The 25,139-nt window shown below is 34.7% G+C and overlaps 1 pseudogene; it reads left to right on the top strand.

Annotated features, from left to right (window-relative positions):
* LOC149250932 (uncharacterized) overlaps nucleotides 1-671 on the top strand; it is a 39,259-nt pseudogene extending 38,588 nt beyond the window's left edge.
* The last annotated feature ends 24,468 nt before the right edge of the window (nucleotides 672-25,139 follow it).

Below are 25,139 nucleotides of genomic sequence, written 5' to 3'. Positions count from 1 at the left end.
GTGTTAATTTGGTTTAGTGTGAATCCTAAAGGGAAGATCCTTAAAACTATCATTGTTGAAGCCATCATGGAATTCTAACGGAAGTGTGTGGGAACCTCTTTTTGTTGAAGGAGAACATCAACGTCAAGGAAATGGTTGTAATCTCTTCTTGATTTAATATATATGCAACTATCGATTGATTTCTTACATAATGTGTCATCTCACATGTTTATGGCTTAATGCCTCTTGACTTGTTAAGTAGATTGAATTACAATTTTTCTATTATCACGGTTGTTTTTTTTTCTGTTGTTTACTTGTTTCAGGCGTTCGAATAAGGAAACGAATATAGCTAAAGTGAGAAAGCAAGGTCACCACCAAAAAGGATAAGCGTACTAAGAGGTAAGCCCTATTAATTGTTTCTAACCTAAGGAAATATTCCATAGAATGTCTTTTTAGTGGCTAGACCCACTATCAGGCTAGAGAAATTGTTTGTGTCCGCACTTATAATTTTACTTCACCACACCCAATTATGTTCGAAGCCCGACCATTCTATTGGAGTATCCTCAAGTAATGGGGAATTAAAATCAAATAAAAAAAATGGGGCTGGTAGCAACCAACAAGAATGTGAAAAAAAAATTGTCCCAACATCAACACCCAATGCTTCCGGAGCAACAGGTAACGATAATACATAAGGCTAATTACTTAGCTCTATATTCCTAGGATATCAGACTTAGCTCAGGGTATCATAATTTGTTATAACCTTGATGGGGGGTTATAGTAAAGGTGGACTAATGCAGATATAATAATAGGTTGGACTACATTTTGGCAATAGGTGTTAAGTGGACATTGGATGAGAACATTTGTATATAGAGGTTAATAGAATTGCATTCATTTATTGCTATATTATTTGATATTTGTTTTATCCCAGCACTACCACTAGCACATAAAGCATCCTTGGCAAGATTTCTAGAAAACTGTAATGGAAGGTATTTGTTGGTACTATTTTATTGCCATCCTTTTCTTCTAAAAATTCATCATTCATCTATCATTTTCTCCCATAAACCCCTCATATTCCATTCAAAATGATCAATTAAGCATTATAATTGTTATTTTACATTAAATTTAATTTGTGGATTTTTATGTTAAAGAGTGTTGTAGCCTCTCACAGTAGACACTTATCTAGGTAGATGAGATCCTTTTAGGTCTATAGATTGTAGACACGTGCCTCTAAGTTTACCTACCTTGGTTGACATTAAATTTAATCTAATCTAGACCCCTGGATTGGTCACTACATTTTGGCGCCGCTGCCGGGGAGGCGCAACTAGAGGATTTCTACAAAAAAAAAAAAAAAACATAAACAAAAACATTGATTTAATTTTGATTTATCATTTTAGAAGTCATGTTTACTTATGTCTAGATCTAGAGATGATAAAGGTAGATTCAAACCCCCCATCCAAAAAATAATTCACCACTAGGAGTAGACCCTTTAGGAAAAGTTGAACACACAACACCAACTGGGAAAGTCACCATACAAAAATTAGAGGATAAACTGAAATCAGGGCAAAGACTCACACTCATTGAGAGACAAATTCTATTGGCACATGAATCACAGAAGAAACATCTCCCTGAATCCTCTATAACAAGAGAAAGTAGCACAATAACTCAACAATATCTCCTTGAACGTACTGACTTTGAAAAATCTCAAGAAGGAGAAAAATCACTAGAACAACTTCTCTTTGAAACAAGTGACACTAAATAACAAATTAAATCAACAGAGGAACCTATCAAAATGGCTGAGGAAGAAGATGGATCAGAAAGAGGACCACAAAATCAAGATCGAAGAGAGGAGGAAGAGTTAACCTTTAAATTTCCTATTCAAGAACCAGGAGAAAATTATGATGAGGAAATAAAAATGAAAAACATACCTCCATTTGTGCTACCAAACTTTTATGGCATGGCTTCAGAAGATCCAGATTCATTCTTGTTTGAATTTGACATAGTATGTCAAACATATGGTTACACAGATGATGCCCATAGGCTTAGACTCTTCCCAGCAACATTAAAAGCATCAGCATTAAGATGGTTCATGGGACTTGGTGAACTTGCAATAACTGATTGGGATGGCTTGAGAAGAATATTCCTAAAGAAATACCAACCTTATTGCAGATCGAAAGATTCTAAAGATGATATCTTTAGGATGAATCAACAAGAGGATGAAAATTTAGAGGAGTATTTGGAATGATTTGTTTACAATTTGCAAAAATCAAAACATAGGACCATGTCTCTTGATCTGATTCGAACAATATTTTTGAAGGGCATTCGAGAGGAATACTTAGATGATCTTAATTTGATGGGAAAAGGTGATATTTCCACTTTACCTTTCGAAGAAATTGCTGATTTATGTGAAAAGTATTCAAGGAGCAAAGGCAGATATGGAAAAACATCTCTATCATCTAAAGCCACAAAATTTGCTTCAGCAAGTGTCACAAGGGCTAAAATAGGAAACCTGTTAGAAGAATTCAAAACAGATCTATTAAGTACCTCAGGAACTCAAATTGACACTCTGAAAGCCAAGCAAAGACAAGAAGAGGAAGATCAAATAATGGCTGTCTTTTGTCCAAAATGCCGGAAGAAACATGCCTTCAAAGACTGCCCATTAGAAAACATTCAAGTTTGTGCCTTTTGTACTAAAAATCATGATATATTTCATTGCTCTAAAGTCAAGATTTTGCAGAATTGTAATGTGGAAGCAACTAACACAGATATGGAGAATGTGTATTTCATGGGCGCTAAGAGACCGTGGCAACCTAGACCTCCACCTCCAGGTATGTTTCCAAACCAAAATTTTCAATTTCCTGCACAATATCAGATGTATGCTCAGAATTCTTGGAATGTGCCCATGCCATGGCAACACCAAAATTACCCACAGCAACAATGGAGACCATTTCAGCAGTACTCTCAACAATATCAACCATATCCTCAACCATACCAACAGTATTCTCAGCCATATCAACAGTATCATCAGCCACATTCACAATATCCTCAAACATATCAGCAATATCCTCAGCAACAAGTTGTTTATCAACCCCAAAACACTCAACAAGCATTGCCTGATCCTCCACCAATAACTCCACCTCACTTACAACTCCCATCTAACCAACAACCTCCTAGACCCACTCAAATTCCTTCTCAGCCTGTACCAAATCCAAATAACAGAGCAGAGAGACCAGCTTACGATGTACATGAGGGACCATCATATCCCACATTACCTTTACAAAATATCAATTTTAGGTCTAGTAAGGTACTTCAAAAAGAACCTCCAATAGTTGAAAAACAAGAGGAAAATGAAGAAAATTAAAATGAAACTCCAACTCAAAGGAAACAAAATGATGACATTAAAAATAAACAAATGCAACCGTTGCATCCACCACCTTTTCCAGACAGATTGGTCCAAACAAAACTTCCCATGTCTATACCACAATTTGATGTTTTAGATGAGCTAAAGAATGTCTATATAAAAATTCCACTATTGCAAGCCATAAAAGACATTCCCATATATACTAAAGCAATCAAAGAACTATGCCTTAAGAAGCCTACTAGGAAAAGAATTGATCCACAAACTATTCATGTTATTGGACATTTAGCTGGCCTTATGACAAACACCATTTCAATGGAAAAGTATGTTGATCCTGGTATTCCCAGAGTCACTACAATCATTAACAACATACATATTCCAAACACCTTAATTGACCTTGGGGCCGCAATAAATGTAATGACTCTTGAAACAATGAAAACATTGCAACTCACAAACTTGCAGCACACAACAATTGTTCTAGAACTAGGTGATAGGTCTAAAGTGATTCCTGAAGGGATTTTGGAGGACATAATTGTTTCACTGGACTCTTGGGAGTATCCAGTGGACTTTTTAGTTCTTCAGCCAAAATCTAATTTAGGAGGACACCCCATCATCCTTGGTAGACCATGGTTAGCAATTGCTGATGCATTCATAGGAACTGAAAGAAAAGAACTCACTCTTTACCCATCAACACAATCACCAGCAGTAGCACACAATTTATGTCTTGATGATAAATACAATGATCAGAAAGAAGTTCAATTTGTTTTCAGCATCAATCAAATCTATGATTTTCAAGAACATAATAATGATGATTTGGTCGAATTGTTCCTTTCTCAACCTGATATTTCTGAAGAATTAAGAAATGACCAATACCATGCTGCAGATGAACTTTTGGCACAGAATTTTCAGGAAACATGTACCATTCATTCTTTGCAAACAACATTTCAGAACATTTTTCCCATTCAATCTATCACAAACACACAGAGCAAGACCATAGAGATTAGTCCAGGAAAAACTTTGAATATTAGCACTCACCTAGACTCATCTCAGGAGGAAAAATTGATTCAATTATTGAGAAAATATCAGAAAGCATTTGCTTGGGATTACACCGATATGCATGGAATTCACCCTGAAACATGTACTCACCATATTTACACGGATAGTAATATCAAACCAGTGAGGCAACCGCAGAGAAGAATGAATCCCATGCTTCAGGATATTGTTAGAGATGAATTACAAAAACTACTGAAAGTCAATTTTATTTATCCTATCTCTGACAGTCAGTGGGTATCCCCATTGGTAGTAGTGCCCAAGAAAAATGGCAAGTGGAGAATTTGTGTTGATTACAAACAATTGAACAAAGCAACCCTCAAAGATTATTTCCCACTACCATTTATCGACCAAGTGCTAGACACATTAACTGGGAAATCATCATTCTCTTTTCTTGATGGTTTCAGTGGCTATAACTAGATCAGGATAGCCTTAGAGGACCAGGAAAAAACCACTTTTACTTGTCCCTGGGGCACTTATGCCTATAATGTTTTACCATTTGGACTTTGCAATGCTCCAGATACATTTCAGAGAGCTGTATTAGCTATTTTTGCTGATTTAGTTCATGACTGTGTTGAAGTTTACATGGATGATTTTTCAGTGTATGGTAATTCATTTGAGCATTCATTAGAAAATCTTGAAAAAGTTTTGAAGAGATGTATTGAAGCTAATCTGTCCCTGAGCAATGAAAAGTGTTTTATGATGTTAAATGAAGGGATAGTATTAGGTCACTATATTTCTCCTCAAGGCATTAAAGTTGATCCATCAAAAATCCAGATCATTGTCAATTTGCCAATTCCGAAGACTCAAAAAGAGGTAAGAAGCTTTCTTGGGTATGCAAGCTATTACAGAAGGTTTATTGAACATTTTAGTAAAATAGCTTTACCTCTGTTTAAGCTTCTAGCAAAAGATACACCTTTCAACTGGAATGAGAATTGTCAGAAAGCTTTTGAAACACTCAAAGAAAAGTTATCAACCACACCAGTCTTAAAAGGACCTAACTGGACCCTACCATTTCACATCTTTACAGATGCATCTGATATTGCAGTAGGTGCCTCATTATGCCAAAAGGAAGAGTCCTTCAATTATGCCATCTATTTCATCAGTAAAAATCTAACACCTGCAGAATTAAACTACACAGTCACTGAAAAAGAAATGCTTGCAATCATACATGTTGTGAATAAATTCCGACATTATATAACTCGTTATGAGGTTTTTGTACATACTGACCACTCTGCCATTAAGTATTTAATGAATAAACCAATCACTAATGGCAGAGTTACCAGATGGTTGTTATTATTACAGGAACTTAATATTACAGTGTTAGATAGAACAGGTAAGGAGAATCAAGTGGCAGATTTTCTTTCTAGACTGCAAAATTCAGGTGAGATTGTTCCGGTTGAAGATTCTTTTCCAGATGAAAATTTATTTGCAATTTCAATAGTGAATCCTTGGTATGCTGACTTAGCCAACTATTTGTCAACAGGAAAAGCACCTCCATATTTTACTCCAAAGGAAAAGAAGAGGTTGATCAAACAAAGTGCTAGATATTCATGGGTTAATGGAGATTTATTTTACACCGGTTATGATATGATTATTAGACAATGTGTAAGAAATGATGAAATAATTGATATTTTAAAATCTTGCCATGATGAACCATGTGGTGGGCATTTTGCAGCCAAAAGAACAACGTTCAAGATTCTCAGTCTTGGATACTATTGGCCATCTATCTTTAAGGATTCCAAGAAGTATGTGAAAAGTTGTGATAGCTGTCAAAGAATGGGAAGACCAACAGCTACAGATGAAATGCCACTTCAGCCTCAAGTACATTTAGAGCCATTTGAAAAATGGGCTCTAGATTTTATAGGACCCACCAATCCAACTTCAAAAGGTAAAAAGTACATCCTAGTATGTACTGATTACGTGACAAAATGGGCTGAAGCAAAAGCAGTAGTCCGAGAAACTGAACAAATAGTGGTAAACTTTATTTTTGAAGAAATTTTTGTAAGGTATGGAGTACCAAGGGAGATAGTGACGGATCAAGGTACTTAGTTTACCTCAAAGCTGGTCAAAGACATCACAGAAAAATATAAAATCAAGCACAGGAAAAGTACACCTTACCATCCATAGGCCAATGGCCAGGTGGAATCTACCAATAAAACATTGGAAGGAATTATCACTAAGACAGTAGCAATGAACAAAAAGAATTGGGAAGAGAAGCTCAAAGATGCACTCTGGGCTTACAGAATCACGTGGAAAAACACTACAGGATTTACACCATATCAGTTGGTGTATGGAAAAGAGGTACTGCTTCCTATTGAATTTCAAATACATACTTATAAGATGGCTGCAGATTTAGGAATTGATCTGAATGAAGCACAAAAAGAGAGAATTCGGCAATTGAACCAGTTAGATGAAATGAGGCAGCAAGTAGAAGAGACAGCAATCCTAATGCAGAAACAAAGGAAGCAGTGGCATGATGCACACATTAAAAAGAAATAGTTCAAAGAAGGAGACTGGGCTTTACTCTTTGACTCTAAATTCAGAGATCATAAAGCCAAATTTACCACACATTGGATGGGCCCATATGAAATAGTTCAAGTATATGAAAATGGATCAATCAAGCTTACTACCATTGATGGAGAAGGCAACACCTTTCTTGTCAATGGACATCGGTTGAAACTCTATCATAAGCCCATCAGCAAGGAGGATTTTATTCAAACTGTCTCTCAAAAAAGGGAGGTTGAGATATTGCAGCCTTCAGCTGTGATATCTCTACCTTAGTTCATTCAATTTCATTTTTGTTTTTAAATAAAAAAAAAATATAAAAATTAAAATATATATATATATATATATATATATATAAACACAAATATTTTAAATAATAATAATAATAATAATAATAATAATAATAATAATAATAATAATAATGGTTTAGATGTGAAAACCAGACTCTGGCACACTCTAACCCAGAATTCTTACTCGAAAACCAATCCTTTGGCTGGTAAGAATTCCTTGTTCTATTTGTTTACTGTTTTGTTCATGACTTCAATAATGACTTGAGGACAAGTCACAGCTTTAGTGGGGGAGAAGAATCAGAAGAATCAGCATTTTTTTTTCCCTATCTCATCTCCTCATTTGTAAATCTTCAAAGAATTTGCTTCAGTACTTCAGTATTTCAATAAAAGAGTTGTTTTTGTTTTTTGTTCTAATCAGAGGGACCTGTTCAAGCAATATGCAGTGGGACCTGTTCAGAAGACTATGTTACCAGTACCAATATTAGAGGGACATGTTCAACAAATATCAGAGGGACCTGTTAAAAACTGCATTCAAGATACATCAGGCTACTTCAACAAAGTTTTCAAAGGTTTCTTATCATCAAGGCTACATCAACAAGAAGGATAAAAGAAGCTGCACAAACATAGTTCTTCAGAGTTCTTCAGATTTTAAAGGGACCTGTTATATTCAATTTCATTTCAAAGGGACCTGTTTTGGACAGTGAAGACTAGTCATATTTGGACAGTGAAGATTAGTCATACCTGTGCACGCCAAATCAGCCATTGTCAACCAACAAGTGTAATGTATCGGTGAAATTTTTATTTTTAACATTTAAAATTCTTGAATTATTTTAGTGTTAAAAATGATGATTATGATTGCTTGTTATCAATTTCAAAAACCCCTATACCCATCACCCTTGTAGCATTCCTAGCTACTCAACTCTGTTATCACTCTGCTATCATTTCCCATCACACTTTAGCCTATTTCCATATTCCTACTACGATTTTCAAACCTTTTCCTACACCACTCTTCAAACCTTGTCATCAACTCCTCATTTTTAAATCGGCCATCAAACCTTGTCATCGATCCATCATTTTTCAATCGGCCAAGTACCAACACATAGTGGATAAGTCGTTCCATTGGAAAGACAAGTGGTAAATCATTGGAAAGACAAGTGTTAAATGATTTCGTTCATTTTGAATGTGGGAGTTATAAAACAGTCTTTTGACCCAAGTCGGCTCATGAAACATATATCCGTTACCATCATACGATTTGTATATGGTGTTCTCATGATTATACCTCTGCAAATTAGTACTGCTCCTCTGTCTTCATGATGTGAATGCGCCTTCAACTCTGCATTATCATTACAACAATTGGGTGAAGGTCGACTATTAAGTTTTCACTTTATAAAACTCTCAGCTCATAAAGTGCGTTACCATGTGAATGTTCAAACTCTGAGTTTTCAAAGAGGGCCGAGACAGCAGGCGCTATAAAGGGAGAGCATAGCAAACAGGCTTACCACGAGTTTCTACCACCGCCCAAGCAATTAAAGAAGGAAACCCTGAGAATTGAGGGCGCTACTAGGTCAGCTAAGTGGAACGCAGGAAAAGAGGTAACACATTGAAAAAACCCTGATTGAATTGTTAAGCATAAACAAAAGGGTTAGAACAGAGATTTTTTTTTTTTTAAATGACCAATAGAGCAGAGCCTGAAACATTTGATAGTTCACAATATCATGATGACTGTGTCACGATTTTAAGGGAAAAACAATGGTTGTCTTTTCTAGAGAAATTCAATGGAAACAATGAAGAAGTTACAAAGCAATTTGCATTTTCCTTCAATGGAGAGAAAGCTTTAATAGGAAACTTCTCTTTTAGAATTTTAGAGGATACCATAGCACAAACATTGGGAATCAATCCAGAAGGGGAAAAGTATTTCAAAACCAAACAATTTAAGGAAAAATCATGGACTCAGTTTATGTCTAGGTCAAGGGTTTCCTCTATCAATTGGAAAAAGGGTGTTCCCAAAAGTTGGCTAATTCACCCTTGGGACGAAATGGTATACATTATTTAGAAATTTGTTACATGTGAAGGACGTTACAATATAGTATACCTATATCACATAAAACTTCTGTTGCACTTAAAAGGTCAATGCACTATCAGTTTGCCATACTTCCTCTTACAGAGTTTGACTAAAATGTCGAAGACCATTCAGAAACGAAAAGGTAATGAAGATAAGAGTTTGTGTCATTTTGGTTTGATCAAAATTTTAATTGAATTTGAGTTGCAGAGGAGAGGAAAAACACGGAAAGAATTTTTAATTGCCAATAAAATTAAAGAAGATGAACAGGAACAGCAGCAAGAATGCACAGAGTTTATGCTTGATATCGATGAAGAAATCCCTGAGCGTAAGTCAAGCAATGTTCCTCAACCCAGCAATGGTGTAAGGACAAGAAGGATGAGGCAAGAAACTGCCAAGAAGATTGAAAAAGATAAAATCTTCACTACTTATAAGAGAAGATCAAGGAGAATAAAAAGGAATCAAACATAAGATGATCAACCAGAGCTGAATGTAGATGCACCAATGGACATTGAAAGCAATACTAATTCATAGCCAGAACAGGAAGCAGAAATGGAAATCGAGAGTAACAAGGAAGAAAGGAAAGAGCCAGTACCTACAAACAAGAAACAAAGAAGGTTAGAGAAACAAATTGAAGAGCTAAAAGAGGAATTGATGGAAGAAAACATGTTAGAGAAGGTCATAAAGAAGGAAAATCAAATGTTGAGAGCTCAGAGCAAGAAGACTCAACAGAAAAATGAGAAACTGAAGGAGTAAATCAAAGAACTTAAGACTGAACAAACCGAAATGTGCAAATGGGCGACAAAATGGTATACTCAGAAAAAAGCTCTCAAAGAAAAATATAAGAATCTGAAACATGAGTTCCAAGTTCAAAAGAATGCCCAAGTCCAGAAGAATATAGATGTCTTGTTACAAGTGGCAGAGGCACAAGCAGGAATAGAATATAAAGGGAGCACATCAGGATTAGCATGAGGACATGCTAAATCATTGAGCTTGGGGGAAATGTTGGTACTATTTTATTGCCATCCTTTTCTTCTAAAAATCCATCATTCATCTATCATTTTCTCCCATAAACCCCTCATAGTCCATTGAAATTGATCAATTAAGCATTATAATTGTTATTTTACATTAAATTTAATTTGTGGATTTTTATGTTAAAAATTAGAAATTTTCAACAAAATTACGGGATGTCATGATTTCCTATAATTGGTTTATGTTGTGACACATGGCATGGCAGGAAAATCAAAATAGAGGATAGGGACGTGATCATGGATGTCCATACATGGCGAAAGATCTATTCAACATCGCATTTGGAGCTCCTGGATACATGGTCCATGTTGGTCAAACCCAGCCTTTTTGGTCATAAAAGCAGCAAAAAGCCAAAGTTACCTAAACTGATTTCGTTTTGTTTTAGAAATCAGTTAAGATTAGAAAAAAAACAAAAATCGCCTTTTTGACTGTAAAAGCAGAAACATCTGTGTGATAATGTATGTACATTCGATTGTAAACCTTAAGGAATGTTAGTGAACGAAGGATAATAGACATTGAGCAGACTTAAGACTGCGTATTGTATTGTTACCAGAACTCTGTTCTTGCATGTAATTGATTTCCAGACTTTAATCACAGGCAGCGTTTCATCATTCCAGTGTTTTATGTGTTAACGGTTTCATCATCTGAAGTTTTCTAAGTGTACCATCAACGTGTGGACGGGCCCTACGTAGGGACTAGTATAATTTCATTTCATTTTCATAGCATTTAGACTTCAGATCTGAATAGTATTTGATGCCATTTCTTTGATTGTGAATTAATTAATTCGATTAGAAGTTCTTGTGAGTGTTATTGTATGATTCATGGTGATAGCTTGAAACTTCAATTGCTAAATTATTGAACAAGATCTTGTAAAAGATTTAATTGAGCACTGAATTTCGAAGTATCTCTGTGGACTTTGTTTTCATGCATTTGAGTTTTAATATGCTTAAAAGAGTCTTTAGTTTTCATGAATTTGATTGTTAGGATGCTTAGTGTGTTACTGAGAAAGAGTTTTTGTGAATGATATCCTTGTAAGAGGATTGAAAACTCAGACTAGTAACACGCTGTGTTTTTAGAACAGTTAATTAAATTAGATGATCCGAGTGTTTAAAGTGTGAAAGGAAACATATTCCAATCTCTTGTAAAAGAGTGTTTTAGCCTGTCACAGTAGACACTTATCTAGGTATATGAGATCCTTTTAGGTCTATAGATTGTAGACACGTGCCTCTAAGTTTACCTACCTTGGTTGACATTAAATTTAGTCTAATCTAGACCCCTGGATTGGTCACTACAGTATTCAATAAGCTCTTTAATATGAATATCAAGTTTAATTAGTTTATTTTACCAGTCTTCTTGATACACCCCTTAATCCATGTTTCTTTGCTTTTTTCCCATTTTCTTTAAGACAAAACCCTTATTTTTCTTGTTCATTTCAGGGTTCCTGAAAATTTGTCATGTCCAACTAAGAATTCACCCCATCATTCTCCTCTCCAACAAGAGAAGTCATTCAATTCTATGCCATCTTTTGATTCTTCTCTCCAACAAGAGAAATCGTTCAGCTCTATGTCATCTTTTGATGGATGCTTGTCACCAAAACATGACCTGATTAGTGATGCACTCCATATGAAAAAACTGAGCAGGTCTGTTACAGGGAAAAGTGTCTATACAGAACTGCTTATCCCACTAAGGTGTGGTAGCTACCTTAGAAACAAAAAAAGTAAAGCTACTTTCATTTTTCCTTTATGAAATATAGATGAGAGAAGAACAAAGGAGACCAACCTCTGTCTTGCGCTTGGCTCCTAGGTCGATTCCTCTCTCTTCTGATAGTCCTTTGCTACTTGCTTCCTTGTATTCCCAGCTTCACAGAGTACCTGTAGAATCAGAGTATCATAACACTATACAAGAACATGGATCTATAATCATAAACAATCTAGGATCAGATGTAAATTGACCATACAAATGAATAAAACACACAAGAGTACGGAAGAAAACTTGAATAGCTTTTATTGATAATCAAGAAAGAGCCAAGGGAGTTACAACCAATGTTCTGACCCAGCATCATCCTCTCAGCAAGTAAGCCCTTCTTCACCTCATACAAAGCTTAGATCACCCAACACTACGATGTTGTCTCAAGAAACCAACAACAATTCTTTACAAGATGCAAAATTCCAGCCTCTGGATCTCTGGGATGAGGGATCCATATATAGATATTTGTAAGGGAGATGAGTCAGCTTGTGATTTGATTAGTGTTGTCCCTCTGATAGTTCTTGCTTCCACTTGGAGATTGATGATCTCTTACTCATCCTTGGTCGAATTCAGAGAGGCAAGTGTCACAGGAGAAGTTTCTGAAAGATTCCATGCCTCTCCACCTTGCGGATTGAGACTGCCATTTGTCACTTCTCGCCCATCGCACCCCATAGAAGGGATTTTTGAAATTCAATGCACCCACAGAGTGTACTTAGGTGAGATGCAACGCACTTTTCCTATGGAGCAGGTGAAATGATCCTGTTTTGACTGGTTCTGAGAAATTTTTCATGGAGAACTTCTGGGAGAAGCTGTAATCAGTTGACCTTATTCCTTTAGGGGTTAGAAAAACACTTTTAGGGACTTAGGAGCCCTTGATTTATGGACATTTTATGCTTGGGGTTGCAGTGCCCAAAAATGTCTATAACAAGGTCGAATAGCATCACATATTCCAACCACTTGCCATTGCATCGGGATCATGCTTAAAGAAGAAAAAATTATTTTTGGACCAAGGAACTGTTGGTCAAACTATTTCTCATCACCATTGTTTTTTTTTCATTATTTCTAACCTTGCAGGTTCTTTTAGAGTCCCCCATGCAACATGAGTTCAGAAGTAAATCATTTAGCGAGTATATTATATTGAGAAATAGTTTTTGACATCTGTTCCTCTGAAATTTCAATATTGATGTTAAATATAACAATTATTTATATGTACAGTAGCTTTTCTTTTACTATGTATGAATTTAACTCTGAAATAACTCATTCTTTAGCTGCATTTAATTGAAGCATCCGGAAACGAATATCAAAGTTATATTAGATTTAGGTATATTCCATTTATTTTGCTAAAATTATGAATGTTTTATGTTACTTTGGATGGGATTCTGTACAAAAAAAAAAAAAATCATCCTCGAACTAGTTGGGACAAAATAATGTCACTTCAGATCTCACAAGCTTCTTCCTCTGAAAATATGTGTGCCTAATAAGAACAGAATTACACATGACCACTGAGATTTTCCAAGCTAAAAATCTGTTATATCTAACTTATTTGCTGAGAAAAAACTATCAATTCATATATTTTTAATTTTCTTAGAGGATTTGGATTGCTCCAATGATGTTATTTTTGATGAACTCATCAAAATGTTGACAAAGAGGGAAATGTTGTGAATTCTTTCTTAGAAACCCTTGATTTTAGGTTCAACAACTTCTTGTAGGTTGTTTCAATGTGTTTTCCTATATTTTCAATTGATGGATTACGTTTAACTGCATTAAAAATTGTGCACAGAGTACCGGATACCTCATGGGGAAAGCTGAGCTTGGGTTCCAAAGCCCTAATAGGGCAGCTTCAAAGCTCTATTCCGGAAGACGTTTCCAGTTTCTCCAGAGGAAAATTTACAGAAAACATATCCTTGATAATGTAATGTAAAATTATGTTTGGATTTTCATTAAAACTCTTCGATTATGGAAAGCAGTGAGGCTTTCATATTTGCACCTAAAACCACACAAATTTTGAGTCCAAAAAAAATATCCACAAACTTCAAGGTAGAGGATGGTTATAGAATCTATAGCTACATATCTTCTTCCACAACTATATTGTTTAGAGTAAGTTTTGAGTACTCTAATTCATAGGTTGGGGGAACTATTTTGGGAGCACTTGTAAGTGATAATGAGGAGAAAGCCATGATTTTCTTGAGCGGGTCTCTATTATACTAAGGTGTTGTGGAAATGCCAGGATATAGAGAAATGAGTATGTTCGATATTCATGGCTCAATGTATATTCCTATTGGTGCTTGATATGCACTTGTTCCTACTTCTCCATACACAAACACATTCATTTATGTCTGTTGGAGGAGCAGGAAGATGGTGACTAGAAAAAAAAAACTCGACAATTGGGGGAATTTTGAGGTTTCAAATGATTATTCTGCAAAGAGGGCAGGTATGCGATCCCTCCAATGAAAATAACTGTGATGTAATTTTGGTTATGATTTATGGAAATTCTTTGCAAATGCTTCCTTCTGAAATATTTCTGGAGGAATCTGAGAGTTTATTGATTTCAGGAAGTGAACCATGTCTCCTGTGGAATATTGGAAAGGCCCCAGTGGCTTTTGTTGCAATACATGTGTGTGGGTATGATGAGCAGATTGACCGGTTGTTCAATGGAGACCCAAATGCTTCGTCATACTATAATGCTGGAGGCAGAATCATGAGGAAGAGTTGAATGATCTGGTGAGCTTTTGGGTTCAAATCAGTGGATTTGACAACATTTTTCTCTTTTTTTAAACCCTGTTTATGTTGTGAAAAAATATTCTTCTCATGGGGTTTCAAGTCTGGAGTTAGACAAGCAATGCCTGTTGGGAATCAATTCAAAAACTTAATATTTATCTTAGTGGCCACCAATGCCTGTGAAGATGCAAGTTTAAAAGCTCCATCTCAATCATAATGGTATTACTCATAACCAAATTGTGCTACCCCATATTTGAGTTTTGGGAAGGGGAGATTATGGCTATCAGGTTGGTAACATGATACAACATTCAAAAAATCATTCAATTTTGACTCCATTTATTCACCTTTCACGCAAAAATTCATGTAATCCATTTATATATAAGGGATGTCTCAATAGTGACTGAAATAAAGCAATTTGGCCACTTTTGGATAGGGTTTAGTTATAGTAAAAGTAAAACAGATTGTTGATGTTAACAGACCAATTTGCATATATGGGTACATTTTTCTGCCTTCACATGATCTTTTTTATTTCTCTATGGGAGTTGAATGATACTACCCAAGGTGAGAATCAACAACAATGTCTTGTGAGAACTATATGATTTTGATATGGAATTTCCAGCAACAAGCAGAGAATTTATTCTTCCAAAACAAGGTTGTACTAGCAACCAAAGTAGAGGAACTGGGTACACAACCTTATTTGCACTCGATCTGTCGCAATGTTAAAGTGTTGGGAATGTCTACCCAACATCTTCTACATTCAAGGAAGTTGATTGGCTTGCATGTTGTTAGTCTGACAACTGCAAAATGTGTACATCACATCCAATTTTTTGCATAATAAATGAGTGAGTTGAAGTGTTGAGTGTATAAATGGTTTAAAAGTTGATGTTGTTTGCACTTTATGGAGACAGATAATTTTCTCTCAATTAGTTCAAGTTTCTTGATACTTTAGAATATTTGTTTTCAGATGCTAGATTAGTGCTTTGGTTAAGTTCTATTCTCCTGTGACCTGTCATTTCATGAAAAGGTGTTAGGTTCCTCTTCCTTTCTCAAACAATCTCCAATCCTCATATGGTTGTACTCTCTATTTTCATTGTTACAAATAATAGCAGGAAATAACCAAAATAGTGCAAATAGTTTTCGAAGAAATGACCAACCAATTTGCAATTCATATTTGTGCATCTTTTTGTTTGATTTTGGTCATCCAAGGGTTTAACTTGTCATATAACTTGTAGCTATCATTCATTTCATTCTTGGGAATTATAGAATTTTTTTATATACAATTCGAGATTGACTCAAGGTTGAATATCACTCTTTCACAATTAGGATTCCCGAGTCTTCCTACAGGGATGAATATGCATACAACAATATATGTTCAAATATGAAAGAAAAGAGAGAAAATATTTCTTTTGTATTGTTATCAATAATGTAAAGATTGGTACTGATTTTCAGTTTTATCAAGTTTAAGAATGAAGGTACTATTTTAATTGTACAACAGATCATATTCCACTTTCCAGCAAAATAAAGGAGAACATAATGCAACTAAGGTGAAGTCCTTTTGGTGACGTTTTGAAGTTTGAAGTTTTGTATGGAAATATTTGTTTGATATGAAACACAAACAATGCAGAGAATAGATAATCAAGATTCAAGTGACTTTATGAACTATGTAGCTATCCTGGAAGGTAAAAGGAGCATATCTATTGGCTTCAATGTACAAGGAGCATATTTACTGGCTTCATTAAACACATGCCTAAGAATTTTTGTGCACACAATTGGATAATGATTATGAATGATGACTGGGTGAACATTAATTGTTCCATTTAGTTTAACAAAACGTTGTTTATACTGAGATGAGATTGGTAGCACAGGTTTTCTTGAATTATGTTTAGTTCAACTCCATTATTATTACCTTGGCATGGTGAATTTTAGAGTGCGTTATTCAAAGAATTTGGCTTAAATTTATTTCAGTAATGGAAAGTGATGAGAAATGGATGATTAGCTTAAGAAGATTCCGTAGGAGATTGTAATAATATTTTGGTGTGCATAATTCAAAATTGGTAGGATAATGACTAACATAGATATTATCAAAGCATGTCAGCACTCTATTATCAGTGACCTAGACCTACTTTCAACTTTGGAGGACATGACAAAAAAGGTTAACCATGAAAATATCTTTTGAGGTCTTTGTACAGGGGATGACGACTCGAGAATAAAATCCATTCTCATGAATGGATCTTGATACTATTTTTTGAGGATATGTAAGTTTTCACGTAGTTCTCACTTTTGTATGCACCTTAAAATTATGAAAAAATTAGTAACCAAATTTGAGGATTGAGTTGCATTCCCTGAATATTTATCTATTTTTCTATAATTCTCATTGAAAAGCTCACTTTTGTGATATGGAAACATATCATCTACTTGTTCAGAAGTTTGATAAAAAAATTGGAGCCCAAGCTAATAACCTATAGGGCATGAATGGTTGTGCCATCTATGGTAAGGGCCTTTGAGAAACACTATTTGATCCTCCAATGGATACTCCAAAAAGCAATATGGAGATTGAGTTTTGCACAAGTTAATGACATATTTCAGGGAACTAAGACATTTGATAAGGTAGGATTTACATGTGCAGTCCAAATGCTCGAATTTGGTGCATGGGAGATTAGTTTTGACTTATAAATGTAATGCAAGGAAAGTTCTTTCAATTAACAACTTCTTGTACAAATTGTCTTGCATGTGACCAAATGAGTGAAAATAGGTGTTTCAACTTTCAAATGAACATCAATATTTGTTATGTAATTTGAGTATTTGCAAACAACGATAAGCTCTTTTGTGGGAGGTTAGGAAAGATTTGCAGTGCAAGTATGAGATGGATTCCTGTAGTTTCCTGACAATTGTTTGTTGTTTGGTATTCCTTAGTGTCACAGCTTGTCTCTCTTCCTTCTTTCTCATGGCTTATTTTACTTCATTGTCCATGGTTTAAGAAGACAACAAAATGTGATCCTTGATTAACTCTCACACCAAAATATAACCTTGGTTGTTTCCCAAAGGCTTGAATACTTTTTGGCATGATGCTCACATGATTGAAATGAGTTCTAATAACAAAGTATGATCTGAGAAGGCTCATATGTCAAAATATGATCCGCTTATCATTAAATGAATCCATTCCTAGCCTATGTAAATCCTTTTATTGATTAAATAAAAAAGTGAATTTCAAGACAGTGGGAGTCATTCATCTTTAATGATGGGGACATATGACAAGATAAGAAGCACATGAAAATAGAACAGTCTGAAATCAATTCATGTGACAATCTCCTATAACAAACAAAACTTGGACATATGTAACATGTTTTATTATATATGTTTATCCTTGTATGAAGAATGCAAGATGAACTTTGATTAAATATCCATACAACAAACTATGCATGTGAAGGAAGAAATTATTTGGTGCATCAATATCGTCTTCATCTCATTTTAAAAGTTGTTGTTGGGATTGAGTTTAAAATTTTGATATTTGGATTATTATATGATTTCATTTTTTTCAAAGGAATGGTTAGAGGATTTTTATTAAAAACAAAATCTAGTTTTTGGGCCAAAACCCTTAAATAGTTCATCCAGTTCCACCATAATCCTAATTTCTGAGGTCCAGTACATTTGCAACCTATGCTTGTGGCATTTTTTATTATAATTCTACATAGATTCCTACTGTATACCTTGTAGTAGATGCCTAGATACAAACATAATTTGCACAATATTAGAAACTGAAATTTAAGTGAAAACTACCAAAAATGTGTTGCCAAAGCCGCATATTTAGAATTTATTTTGTTGTTCTGGAGCCTGGACCAACTTTCCTCTTTTTGGAACTGCATTTTCACTAGAATCATCCTCCATTGGAACTAGCTGAAGCCCTGCAACATGTTGAAAATGTAGCGAGCAAGGTCTTATGCCTTGTGCCTTAGCCATTGAAGATCTCAAAGTGGCCTTCTATCAGTTTGGGTGCAAGCTCATGAGTTAGACTTTAGTTAGGATGAGTTATTTCCAGTTTACTAGAATAATCATCACGTTAACATTCATAGAGTTGGAGCTTCAGTTAAGTGGAATCTTCATTAGTTTGACTATAGAACGAGGTGGTAATTACAAGTTCAGTTAAAGTGAGTTACTATTCAACCTTGATTGAAGGAATGACAAGTTAAGAACTCCAGTGTTGATTGGAGAGAGAAAGAGCATAATTCTCAATTAACTTGTCAATCAGAACTCAATTTCTAAATTTGAATTGGATCTCCTTGCATGTTCAAATTTTATCTATAGAGAGGAGGATGAAGGCACAAGAAAATTCATAGTTTTGTGCACAAGGTTTGTGAGACAAGACAACTCATGAGTTTGTGAGAGAGTCTTTGATTGTGGGGAGTGTAGAACTTATGTCCTAAAAAATAGGAGATCAAGTGCACTAGAAAATAGGAGATTGATTGTGCGTAGGGCTGAGGAGTTGGGTCCCTAAGAAATAAGAGGAAGGAAGTATGCAAGGAAATCTAGATTTTCCCTATAAAATAGGAGTTGATCTATGCTAGAGAATAAGGGCTCATGTGTGCTAGGAAATAGGGACCTAGTGTGCAATGATTAATGAGCCTCTAGTGTTCAAAGATTAGGAGAAGAAGAGAAGGTTTTGTAGAGCAAGTCAAGGAGGCAACAAAGGAAAAATTTCAAGTTAGAGGGCCTTGATCAAGCAGTGATCAAGGCAAGCTGAGATCAATTGTATTAGTTGATATTTATGAGAAGAAGCATAATTATTTCTTAGAGACAGATCGTTTTATAGTAGATCCAATTGCTTGAGAACAATCAATAAAATAACACATCAAGGAAGAAGGTTTTCCTTGTTGCGTTTCTTGATCAAATAAGTTTGTCAGTTTGTGTGATGTATTTTTATATCTCTAGTATTTTTATTTCGCTACTTATGAATTGTTAAGAAACTTTGTATCTTGGTGAAAGTAAACTAGTTTTTAGTTTTCAGTTATTCATCTAAGTAGTTGCAAAATTTCATGGAAATTTAACACAACAAACAAATCCTCCATCTCCTCCATTTGTAGTGAATGGATGCCTTCTTATACCTCATTTCATTATGAAGGAAATAATTTTTTATTTGCATTAACTTGAGCTTGGAATTGGTTAGCAACTAAAGAGAATTGTGAGCCTTTTCTTCAGCTTCTTATCTCTGCTTGAAAGAGAGTTGCATGCCTTCCATAGCCTTGAGGACCCTATCCAAAATTACATTGATTTCAATGGATTCAAAATCATGGGAAGAGGAGCCCACGTTCACCATGATAGAGTTACCCAATGTCAACACCAATTTGTGAGAGTTAACTTTGTTTACGACTATGTTTCTGGAGCCAAACCATGCAATGTTTAGAGCCCAAAGACAGATATATATTTTTTCAAAGTACGGAAACCTGAGGTTGCCCAATGCCAAAACTATGAGATCAGGATCTGACTTCTTCTATTTTTCCATATCTCCATTGAAAGTGCGACTATGATCTCCATGATAATTCAACTTCAAAATACCTACTGGAAAAACCATGAGTCTTATCTTTGCAATAGGATTTATCCAAATTTCAATATGGTGGTGAACAAAGCTGAGATGGAGATATGCAGTTATTGAATTTTTTTATATGTACAGGCCACTAGTAACTTTATAAGATGTTTTGAAAACTTGATGTTGTAAGTAAGCATTGAAAAAAGATAAAATCTTAACTGTTCTGTCACATGTTGTGATTAAAATGCTATATCCTAATATCGAGAGGATAAATGCTAATATAAATAAATTAAAGTTGTTACATAAATTTTGAAACAAAACAAAAAAATTATAAACATTAAAAAAATACACCAAAAAAACTTAAATTTAATATATCAATTGTTATTTTCTTGATTATGGAAACTAAAGTACAACTTCTTCAATTTAAAAAACCTATAGGCATATCCTTGCAAATTTTGGGGTAACTTCTAGTTAATATGGTCCTAGCATTAGGAAAGAGTGATAGTTCCTTAATGCAGTCTTCTATTAATTTACTTGTTATGCTTTTGAGACATGCAAACCATCTCAAATGATCCATTAAAGATGATTCTCCAATCTCCACTATTTATCAATTTAGAGAGTATCTAAATTATCATTGCATTATCACTTTTGAAAGAAATTATTAGGTAGCAATTGTTGGTTATATATCTGTATTATTTAGTCACTAGAGTGGCATGCTTGATTCTAGCTAGTTAAGATCTTCCGATTTACTAGCAATATAGTCAAGTTCTTTTATAGTTTCTTCTTGAATAACCTCCTAGTGCCAAGCGACTGCAATAACCCTTGGATTTCTCAATGATTCGCCATTTTTTACTAGTGATTCGCCATGATTTTACAAGATAATATAATCATGTGAGAGATTAAACAAAAAAATTATGTATACATATTATATTATTAATAAAATTGCCTTGCATTTTTCCTATGTATCATGGGGATTCGCCCATTTATTATACATATCAATTTAGGGGGATTCTTAAAATTTTCCCTGCTTCCATTTTTTATTCAAAAGAATCAATGTTCCATTTTAAACCATCCATCTTAACATTCATCGTCACTTCCAATTCATTTTTGGTTGCTCTTTGTGAGAGTGAAATTCGTTGCACTTGGTCTCGTAATTTTGATATACCATGTTGTTTTTCTCCCTCTTCTTCATGGTTCATATAAGATATTTTTGGTTGCTTACTAGGTGTATCCATTTTTATTTTTATTTTTGTTTCAAGGAATTTTGGAATAAAAGAATGATATCTATGCTTCTCTATGCCTTTTGAATCACTTCAAACTTTTTTTTCAAACAAAAGTTATGAAAATTTTAAAACAATTACATATCTTTTTCTTGTTTTCTAGGAGCTCAATATTGAAACTATTGTATCACTGTAATTTCGGATCTCCAGGGTCTGAAATTTCATCCTATTGTATCCCTCTGTGTCTTATTTCAAACCACATAATTCATATCAATATTCGAGTCTTGAAGAAAGAATTATTCCCAATCTCCCACAATGACCTGATTATCGACGGTTTCAATAGAACGAACTTGTACAAAGTTCCATGTGTCATTGTTTCAACCTTCGGCCCAAAAAATGATATAAAAGACCTACAACCCATTCAATTTCAAGCACTTTTTACAAAATTCTAATCCAATGCTTGGAGAGAAATTTATGAGTATTTCCCGAGGTCACCTGTTTGAGATTGAATTATGGAGCCTGCAAAAAACCCTGACTTCCTCAGATCATATCTCAAAAAATATAGCTAACCAAGATATGAAATTCATACATGAAGTTCATTAATATATCGGCTCCATGCAATTTTAATTTTAGGTTCTGGATCCTCTTATAAAAAAAATATAGCGAAAATTCCAAGATGACCTATTTGTAGAAGCTAAACCATATAAACCAAAGCTTTGACACCAAATGTTATGCAACCAACTCACAAAATTGAAGAAAAGATATGTAAACGACTTAAAAATTAGCCTATTCGAGGGGGTAACATCCTTTATATTACATAAATGAACAATACTTAGATGATAAAAATGATAAGACCTCCTTGGTATATATAGGAGTCTAAGGGGTTACAATATAATAAGAGCCTACATAATAATAGTAATGTAAGGGAACAACAATAACAATAGTGGGATTCTATATGGCACAACAATAACAACATGGGGGATACATGGGCACAAAAATAACAATAGGGGATACACTAACAATAACAAAAATGGGAATACACTAATATTATACAGACCTAACATGCATAGATAAAAGTGTAGAAGTGTACGTGCTTAACATTTCATAGTCTTCGCCCTACTTGAATCCTTATATTATTTGTCTATTTAGATAAAATTAATAGGATAAGATGAGGTGGTTGGATTTGGAGGTGGTGAAGAGAAATTTCTCATTCATAAATTGTTTAACAAAGATACGCCTCTTTTTCAAGGATTTCCTAAAAAAATCTGTTGAATAAGGGAGTATGAAGGTGTTCTCTTCCTAGTTTGAGATACTTATCGATGATGTGAGTACTTTATCATTCGATTTTGAGTTGAGATAGGGATCAATATGCATTTTTCACTGCCAACAAGTCATTTTCATTTTTATTATAGGCCATTTTGTCACATCTCATCAATAGGCCTTCAAACAGGATCATTCACATACTTTGAACACTTTGTCATCCTCCCTACACAAAGCCTTACGTATGCCTCTCTCATATCCCTGAGTTTCTACATGAAGCTAATTTATTTCAGTCATTTTTAGGACGAATGCACCCTAGCCTACCTTTTCCATCATTGGCTACCAGGTTTTCCTACTCTGCACCTGCATTGATCACCAGTAAGTTTCTCATTCTTGCGGGTGCATTGATTCTAAAAATTCGGGAAAACAGAAAAGAATACCAAAGTTTCCTCTTCTAGAAGCTAACAAGATCTCTTGTAACTATTTAACTTGGATAAAAGTCTTGAATCCTATCCTATCCTACCTTGGTAAAAGGATAACAATTCATAATATAACTCCCTCATCTATATATTTACTACCATCCATAGACAAGGGGTTAGATCTTGGAGATTGATTCTACCTTTATGCTGCTAATGTGAGAGATATCATTCCATGCATTAGGGTGAATAGAGGTGCAATTTCTGGTAAGGAAAGGACAATTCAACTTGGAGGGTCTCTTCTAAAATATTAACAACTATTTTTAGTTGTAACTCACTCAATTTCTATTAATGCAAAGAGTTCTTTTTTTCCTATATATGATGTTATGATTTCATGTATTTCAATATGATGTTGATCTATTGAATAAAGTGATTAAATGATGCTACATAGGTCTTGTATATTATTGGCTCTTATTGTCTGATTGTGCAGGTTTTAATTATAGCGATCGAAGCTAAGATTGGAGCATACAAGCCAAGGAAGGAGTGGAGCATACAATGGATTCCAAGTAGGCTTCATCCTGTTATCTATTTTCTTTAACAAAAAAATCATCGTATTTGTCTTTCTATTGTTATAGGTCAATCCATCAAGCCTAGGGAACATAATTTTGTCCGTTGTCATAGATTTTGTATAAAAAATTGACGACCATACTGGGGAACAATTTATTCCCTTGGAGGTTTCTTTTTCCATTGTGCTTGTCTTACCTCTTCTTCATACCTTTACTTCCTTATTCAGTTAGGAAAAAACCTAGGAAGACCCTTCACTGAGTTTCAATTGCAATCTTTGTGTCAGAACTTTGCATCCCTTGACCAACACACCCTTTGGTCTTAAGATAGAGAATTGCACCCCAATTGAGCCTTCTTTGTGACGGCTTTGAAAAGCAGTAGTGCCTCCTTTGCACTTATGTTGGCCCTTGTTCATGCATAATTTTTATTTTGTCTCGATTTTCTCTCTGATCAGCCTTCTTCCAGTTTCTCTTCCTTGAGTCTTTAAGTGTCTTGTGGTCTCTCTAAAGCCTCCATTTGGTTTTATTTTGTTTTTTGAGTGCCTTTGGTAAGGAATTATTTATCTTTTCCTTTGTTCTTATCATTAGGTCATTTGCAAATTGATTTTGTTTGACCATTGAGTGCTTAGATGAATTGATGTTTTAGTCATCGTTCTGGATTTTTTTTTTTTTGAATCAGTGATTAAAATTTTCATCTTACTTTTCATCATTTTCGAAAATTAAGTGATTTTAAGTGAAAAATCTTTGCATTGGCATTTAGGTTTTTTTGTGTGCATCAACATTGGAACGGTTTCATTAAAAGGGAGTTGTACTTTGCACATTGTGTGATAAATATTATTTGTTGCATATTCTTTGTCTCTTCCCTTTCTTAGATATATTTTCATTCAATGAAAAAAATTTCGTTTCCTCATGTCAATTTGCATTTAAGGATATTCAGGTGAAATTCGCAATGAGCCCAAAAACTAAAAATTAATTGAAGATAAACATTAAAATTTATTGAATCAACCTAAGGAGAATTTGTTACATTAACGCAAAAACTTAGAGGTCTAGGCTAGAGATGTGTTCCGGCATCGTTAAACATAGAAGTTGTCATTGCTTTCAACTGTTGTATACAAAGGGTAAAATATTGTTCCATGTACGTGAGTGTATAAGATCATTCTCCACGTACCTTCAGGTATATTGGATGACGATCCACGCACGTAAAGCATATGGGAATGCTCTCATCGAATGGCTACGCATTAGACAACACTACTACGGACTGCACTTCCACATACTATTGAGCATATTTTGGAAGTACCCTGTAGGTTGCTATCCTCACCATAGGTAACTGAGTCGACTTCCTTGTATACCATGATAAACCAAACACATCATTTAGGAATATTTCCTGCACGTACGTTAAGTCCTTGGTTCTCCAAGGTGTATATA

This window comes from Pinus tabuliformis, chromosome 7, assembly GCF_031772625.1.
Source record: "Pinus tabuliformis cultivar Carrire ecotype Pingquan chromosome 7, CPIR1, whole genome shotgun sequence".
Classification (NCBI taxonomy): Eukaryota; Viridiplantae; Streptophyta; class Pinopsida; order Pinales; family Pinaceae; genus Pinus; species Pinus tabuliformis.
This window is presented reverse-complemented; position numbering and strand designations above follow the sequence as displayed.